Source organism: Colias philodice, chromosome 19 (genome assembly GCF_061535455.1).
Source record: "Colias philodice isolate Cphi_HAF_F1 chromosome 19, ilColPhil1 Martin Lab GWU primary, whole genome shotgun sequence".
Lineage (NCBI taxonomy): Eukaryota > Metazoa > Arthropoda > Insecta > Lepidoptera > Pieridae > Colias > Colias philodice.
Genome location: NC_143104.1, coordinates 199499 through 208502, shown reverse-complemented (window position 1 = coordinate 208502; position 9004 = coordinate 199499).

Here is a 9004-nt window from a genome sequence, read left to right as displayed (position 1 = left end):
GTGGCAGCGTTTAGAAAACTGCGCAAGTATCGTGTTGACAAAATGGCTATGATTATTTTATTAACCTCTCAAGATGTATATCGCGTTCACAGTGTTACTGACGAAAAGATCTTCAAAGTAGTAAAAGCCGAAGAAGCTTGGCTTTACAATAGGTTTTACATTTTATTATCAGCTTTAGATGTAAGAAACGTTAATGCTTTAAATATAGGTATATTTAGGACCTTGTACAGATATCAATAAATGTACTTAAAATCTCATGATTCTAAAAATGAATATATGAAATCTATTAGTATGATATTACATAGGTACATAAAAAAATATTCCTTATTTCTTGTTACTGAAAAAATAGAAAAGCAATCGCGTTATCTTTTAAAGCAAATCACGTCAAGCAATAACCACAAATTTTGAAATTCACAAAAGATTCCTCCTTTCTTACTTAAACGATAAACAAGCTTAAATATTCTCATTTTGAAGGCAGGTTATAAGTAACGTCCCGGTAGCAAGTGTGACCCAGTTTGAACAAGCCATGTGCTCCCATATTGATTAATTTTCGCACATGTATCTTTTGGATAATCCCTTTGATATCAATTTCGTAATTGTTGCACCGTTATTAACTTCCATGGAAATTTCCCCTATCTGAAAGCTTTGTTTTCACGATTAAAAGTTCTCCGAGGTTTCACTTATCGATAATATCGAGTTATTGCCTTATAGACAACATAGTTGTAGCCTGGAAAACAATAACACTTTATACAATATGAAGGGAAGATATCATCTTCTAATCGTTGGAGGACTCTCACTGTAAAAGTCGGACAGGGCTCGCAACAACAGGAAACAGTGAACAAAGAACTGACCTGTTTTATAAGTATGAATGTTTGCTAACCAATTACACTTTAATCTTCTTTAATCGAGCATAACATATTGCGCGGATTTTACCCCCAAACATCGATCTACTAAAATATATTTCCAGTCGATCAGCTTCGCCTTTCGAGTTATTTAAATCGGACAAGTGAAGGGGTAAATCTAGTTCAGCCAGTGCACATTCAAATAAGTTCAATCGAGTTGCAATTCTAAACATAAGCCTATTATCGCTTGAAATACTTGCGGCAGCGGCGGCAAAGAGACGCAAGTTGCGGTCACGATTTATAGCCGGCTTAAATGCGGCTAAATGCGGCAAAGTAATTAGCCGGCTACGGATTGCCGACACATGAATGTGCTAACATGCACATAATATAGACGCCAGGGACGGGACGCATGTTTGTACACGTAATTGCTCATTTGTATAATGTTATTAATGAGTTTTTAGGTTTTTAATTAAGCGCGCTCGCGCTTTGAATATAAAACTCGTGTTGTACGGAGCTTCTTGTTTAATTTTAAATTAGCGTACGAGAAAAATACTTTATAGAATTCTGTGGAACGTGGAGTGAATTGTAAATTATTGTAATGCAGGAATGCGTTAATCTCGAGTTGAAATAAATTCAGATAAATGCATTTGATAACGAAGTTTTGTGATTAAATCAGAGAAATACATTAAGAACATAAACTACACTGAATAACTGTCTTCATTGTTTATACGTACAAATGAGTAGATTTTATTACTACACTATCGTAATTATTATAATCATTTCTCTTAAATTTATTACGTAGGACGAAATGAAACAAAATCATAAACATATATCATAGACAATTTATAGATATTACTATTTACTAAAAACTTATTTACTATAACTTTTAACTCCAATTGCAGCCGTAGCGCCGTAGTGGCGTAGCACGTAGCACTTCGTAGCAATCGTAGCAGGCGATGACTCAAGACATTTTTATCACGAAGAGCGTGACTTAACAGCCCATCCACTTGACAGCTTCTAGCAATATCACTGATTTGTTCCTGTGATATTGCGAACTTTATTATCATATTCCACTCACTAAGTTATATTCCAAGAATTCTTTACTTAGACGCTAGCTTATTAATGTCGCGGGGTTTATTAATATTTTCTGCTTGCTCTAATATATTATATGAAGGGGAATTATTGGTATCCGAGAAAATCTTATAAAGGTCATTCGTTGACCTTTTTTGAACAAGAGCACATATACAGTGTATTTTTAAAACCAAGTGGAACTGAGTTAGAATGATTTGATATTGAAGTGGGTCTCGAACATGAGATTTCGATTAGCCACCTACATATTATTGGGTTCACAATGTCTAATTCTGTATTTTCTCGAGATGAATCATAATGTATTGAGAAATTTTTATTATAAAAAAGCTACCTTCGAGTTATTTTAATATTTAAGTTGAAAATTCAATCCAGTCATAGTAAGTGTTACTACATCTTCGTGGAAGTTAATACTACAAGTTTATGTGTTCAATTCTTTTCGATTCCTGATAATTAATGTACAATTAAGTATCATAAATGCTACGTCTAATAAATAATCTTATTTCTAGATTAATTTTGTATTTATAATATATTGTAAATAGCTGAAAGCTCACATTCCCAATTCATTGATTGCGTAACTTCGCAGGTTATCCTCAAATGTTAAGCGCCTAGATTGACATTGTACTCTTCTGAAAGGAGTGCCGAGTGCGAGTGTACGAGTGTACGAGTGTACTAGTTGTATGCTGACGAATTGATTTTAGTCACGTATAGTTGCACTGTGCACTGTGCACACCCTTTCAATTTGTTGTTTCCAACTCTAACAATTCACGTATTTTTTATAGAGAGTTTTAGAAATCGCTTTGTATAAAAAATAAAAAAACGCATTCGTAATACATATACATCACTCGCCAGTGATTATTAAAACAATATGAACCCTCTTATGGAACCTACCTACTTATATAAAATCGTGTATTTAATTGATATTTATTTTTATATTTCCTTTTCTTTTTATGTCAAAGCATTCCTCTTGCATAGCTGGATGCATGTTGCCAATTCTGATTTTCTAGAAAGAAAAATTAAAAAAGTTGCTGTGGTCGAATACAAACTTAATGAAATGAAACGACGAATAAAGCGACTCACCTTGTTTATTATAGACCATTTTTCTTCTACATCAAATAAGCTAAAAATAGATTCATCGCATTATCTAAACAGCCACTCACAATTTGCAAAGTTTATTTGATCAACATTTTCGGCAACGCAAAGAACACAAGTCTCAACGATCTTTAGAGCGGTAAACAACGATCCTTCTAATTACTGGAGGGTGTTCTGAGGGCCCTCCGCGACGGTTGGAGAGGCGCAACGTGACTCGCGACCTGATCGCTATGCCACTGTCTGTTACAATAGAAACTGTTTTTTTATGTGTTCGATTTATTTATTGGAGAATTTTTAGATGATGAAATTTGGCCTGTTGTTCGATTCGCAGTTTTAAAAGCTGGTTTGAACGTAGCGTGTTATAAATCTCTACTATCAATACTAATATTATAAAGCTGAAGAGTTTGTTTATTTGTTTGTTTGAACTCGCTAATCTCAGAAACTACTGATCCGATTTGAAAAATTCTTACGGTGTAAGATAGTCCTTTCATTGAGGAAGGCTATATATCATCACGCTAAGAGCAACAGGAGCGGAGCCACGCGGGTGAAACCGCGGAGCGCAGCTAGTAACTTATATATACCAAATAGACAGATATCATAGAATAAATACATAGTTCATTAAATGTAGCAATTTAGTTACAAGAACATGATAAAAGGCCTAACAACAGAAGCGATTAGTTTATTAAAATGAAAGCTGCTGTCGACAAGTCTCTATTATTTGAATTTATAATACTTCTAAGGGCCGATTTTTCAATGCTCGGATAAAACTTATCCGTCCAATAAAGTATTACACGATAATATTAAAATGTCACGTAAACTGTCAAATACGGGCAATTAGAATACGTTTTTAAAATGGTAGTTTTATTATTATTTGACGAATAAGTTTTATCCAAGCATTGAAAAATCGACCCTTAAGGTTACATAGAAACAGGAGGGCAGACGTTTGAATGTCACCCGAAATAAACGCACATACAGTGCGTAGGTGTCGTTAATGCCATAATCTTATCGCGTCTAAGCTTTTATTTATTTATTTATTTATTTATTTATTTTTCATCACAAGTAATTTACAGGTATGTATGTATACCCAAAACATTACAAGGCAGTTACTCAACAAATTACATCACTTTTCATAACTAAGAAATAACAATATCATATTTCTAAATTTATACAAACTTATACAAAATATATCGCTTTCATTGCTGTGAGCTAGCATGTCATTGAGCAGCTTTATTCCTCGTATAAGGGGAGCATTCCCACCACTCTTCGTTCGCCCACCCGACTGGACGGTGAACAAATCGCGAAGGCGTCGCAGGCCCACGTCCCGAGGACCCGCCACGCTGTACATGATCTTAGGCGGGACGTTTAGACAGATCTGCTCTAGAGCGTCTGGGTTGTCCACGCCCCCGTGTAACAGTTGGTACATATGTATTAACATATAATATTTGCGTCGTGACTCCAGTGACATAAAGCCCGTCATGCCGTAAACAAATAAGGAGGGATAAATGTATGGATAGTATCCGTACATCTTTTTATAAATAAATCTACAAAATTTTTTTTGGACTTTTTCGAGCATTAAAATATATTTATGTTCGTAGGGGTCCCATATAGTACAATTATACTCGAGGCTGCTTCGTACATATGCGATATAAAGAGAGATGGCACATTTTATATTATCAAAATTATGACTAGTACGGATTATAAATCCAAGCGTTTTTAGGGATTTGTTACACAAGTTTATTATATGCTCTTTAAAATCTAAGCGAGTTGTAAAGGTGACACCTAGATCTTTAATATTTGAAACACGCTGTAAATTTAAATTATTTAGTTTATAATTGAAGTTTTGTTGCACTAGGGAGCGCGAAAAGGTCATCATTTTGCACTTTTCAGTGTTAAAAAGCAAACTATTTTCTACACCCCACCGGGCAACAGAATTTATATCATTTTGAAGCATTTGGTGATCAGTAAAGTTATTAAGGCGTTACCCGGCAATTTCGACTATGTTCAACCTCTATAAAGTCTGGTACAACATAAAGCACAAAACCGAAAAAAATATATAAAATAGGATGGTCTTTGATCTTTAATTGCTCGCGAGGACTTTTTTCCAAAGTTAATAGATTTCTAGAAAAAAAATGTGCCGTGGTCATCGATTTTTCCGTAAATACTCTATAAACTTTGTAACCTGCTGACTTAGAGCTCTGAAAATTTTATGTTTAATAAATTATCAGTTACACAACAGTCCCTGACGAGGATATTTTGTTTCACTGATAAGTATCTTTTTAAATACAAAATGCGAGGAAAAAAGAAGGTGCAGCGGGAGAGGTTTGAGATCCGTCAAGTATGGTCAAGGTTATTAGCGCATGTATAAGCCTTAACTGTTAAGTATAACTTGAGGTCATCAGCAAACATCAGACATCTAGCGGTGCTGACTACATTTGGCAAATCGTTTACTAAAATTAAAAACTGGGTTGGCCCTAAATTCGAGCCTTGACTTATACCCGATCTCGTGTAATACATATATGATTTATAATTTCCTAACTGTACGTACTGTTTCCTATCTTTTAGATAATCAGCGAAAAATTGTAAAAGCTTCGGATTGAAGCCAAACAGAGCAAATTTATGTAATAGTATGTCGTTGTCTATTTTATCAAAAGCTTTTTGATAATCAAAATAGGCGACGTCAACTTGTTTCTTTTCATCCATACGTGCGTTTACATAGCTTAAAAAATTTGTGAGATTAGTTGTGGTCGATCGCTTGGATCTAAACCCATGTTGACAATCACTTAAATGAGGTTCGATTTGTCGTTTAATTCTATTATTAAGTAGCATCTCAAATAATTTACCAAATGTCGACAACACGGCTATGGGTCTGTAGTTAGTTATATCACAGTTATCACTATTTTTTTGTATGGGAGTCACACGGGAAATTTTCCATACAGTGGGGTATAATGACTGCTGGATGGATAAATTATATATGTGTAACAAGGGACTCAGAAAAACCGATATACAATCCTTAACTACGAAGGGCGGGATACCGTCTGGTCCGGCGGCGGAATGCGACTTTAATTTTTTACTGACAAGTTTTAATTCAGAAGGTTTAAATTTATCAATTTGTACATATAAAGAATTATTAAAATTTGAATCAGAAATTTGTAAAGCATCTTCGGCGTTTAAGCGGGGAGAATTTTGCAAAAATACAGAACTAAAATATTCAGCGAATGAATTTACAGCATCTTGTCCAACTAAAGTTTTATTGTTATAATTATATGAACCCGTAGCGCATCTGCTTTTACGAAGTTCTTTGACAAATTTCCAAAAATTTGCAGGATTATTGCAAATCTCACTACCAATTCTATTTGTATAATCTTGGTACGCTTTGTTAATCAATTTCTTTACAAAGGCACGATAATATTTAAAAAGTTCAAAGTTAACTAAATTACCACTTGCTTTGTATGTTTTGTGGTGATAATATTTATTTTTAATATTATAAATTATCTCCGCCGTATACCAAGTAGGATAAATGTAACGACTAACTGGCTTGTTAACATTTTTTAAAGGTACGCAATAGCTTAAACTTTTGCAAATTTTAGAATAAAGAAAGTCAACGGCTTCATTTGTATCTGTTATAGCATAAATATCAGACCAATCTGTATTCTCAAAAATAGAATATAATAAACTAAAATCAGCTTTCCGAAAATTCCAGTCACAAAAATATTGATAAGATTTGTTTAAAGATTCCTGGGATGGAGGAGGTTCCTCATCCTTACTAACGAGGGCTGTACCTCGCCTACACTTTATTGTTATTTCGAGTGGTGGATGGTGTGCATCCATGGGTACGAGAGGTGGTATATCACCGCTCACAGATACGCATTGCAATGACATGCTGCTCAAAACAAGATCTAACATTCTATCCGATTTATTTAAAACACTATTATGTTGATTTAGTTTGCAAAAGGCTGTAAAACAATTAAATGTCTCGTTAGAGTGCCTGCTCATGGAATATAATTTTATATTCATTAATTTTATATTCAATAATCCTCTATAAATCTATAAGTTACGTTTTATATACACTTAACCAATTATGTAATACTAGCTTTCCGCCCGCGGCTTCGTCCGCGTTTTCAAAGAAAAACCCGCATAGTTCCCGTTCCCGTGGAATTACCAGGATAGATTCTATCCTATGTGTATTATTTTCGTGAAAGAGTAACAAACACACACATCCTCACAAACTTTCGCATTTATAATATTAGTAGGACTTATAGATGTTATAAACATTCATGAATTAGGGTGATAATAATTCTCATTCAATCATTTGTTATAACTAAGTGCATTCAAGTGAAAAATGTAACCTATTTTATATTTAAGTAACCAATCATAGTGTTACGGGCCACGGCGTACAAGTCACTCTTATTGAACACGATTGAGCTTACAAAAGTCGTATATTTATAGATAAAAATACTTTATTACAAAAATTGAATCACCTCTTTCAACGGATATATGTAGAGCAACATAATATTATTTTTACCAAAAGTCTCATTATAGATAATATTATGTTGGAGAAATTAATATAAGGTAATCTGATGAATATAAAATTTTAAGAAGAAATTTCAAATATTCCATTGATTTTTGATTGGCAAATAGCCTTCTGATTCACGTTATTGAGAGTGCTATTTCTTTTGTCATGAGTATTGCATACAGAACTTATACAGAACGTCGTATAGCTTATTTACTTAGTAGCACATAAAAGGCAGTATGTCTAATAACACTATACGAGCTATAAAATACCACAAAACCACTAAGTCTAATACATAATAATAATTATCATCCACCACAATAACACATTACATAAGCATATATTTGAATCCCGTATCACTAAGTATCTAAGTATCTGGTGTTTGTGTAACGAAATGCGCTCAAACATTTTCATAATCGCAGCTCCAGTCGAAGATTCGCGATCTTGCCAAAACTATTAAGATCTCGTGCCAATATTCAAATTTCTAAGTGCTCGGGCGAAATGGAGTGAAGTGAGTGATGGCGCTATCAACTCATAACTTTCATATATTTACCTAATGACTTGCAGATATGGAGCATCCGGATTAATGTTCTCGCTAACGTATCTGCATCTTGGATAGTCTTTATATTCATTACATAAGATGTTGGAAGAGATAACGTTTTATGTGATATTTCTTGTCTTGACTTATATTGGTTTGTTTTAGAATTTTAATAGAAATGTATGGAATATTAATTTTAATTTAAGATTGCCATTTATATTGGTCTATGTTTGAAAACACTTAGGTTATTGAAATTGCCTTTCATTAATGATTGTGAATATAACTATTATTAGAACTTATTACATGGTGCTGGTTATAGTTAAAAAAATTACTCTTCATAAACCCTTGTAAATTTTAAAGTTTACACTTTCAATTGCTAATTTTTACTCAAAAACCGTTTGACTCTATAGATCGGCATACAATCCCGTTAATTCATTTCCTGACACTAAAGACAGCTGCCGATGAGCCGCATCCTCTGACCTTAGAGGAAATTACAGATCAAGATGCGAATTCAAACAGAGGAAGGGATTTGGGCTATCGCTGTTTTGACCTTTATATTATTCATTAATAACGCATCCTTCCGCACGATTATGTAATGCATTAGTGACAAAACATGATGAAAAATACAAATTACGCAAGAGGTTTTGTAAATAAATCAATTATAATTATAAAACAAAGTTGACCACCGCTTCTGCCTGTCTGTTCACGATTAACTCAAAAAGAATAAGACCGATTTTCATTCTGTTTTCACTTATAGATAGAGTGATTATTGGGGAAGGTTTTAGTGTATAATTTGATAAGTTTTAGACTACGCGCGCGAACCCGCCTGCGGAAAGATAGTCTCCTTATAAAAGTGCATACTTTTCACCATCCATCATTTTGCTCTTGCAAATTAGACGCAAGTCCCTGAATTAAAAACTAACGTATATGATATTA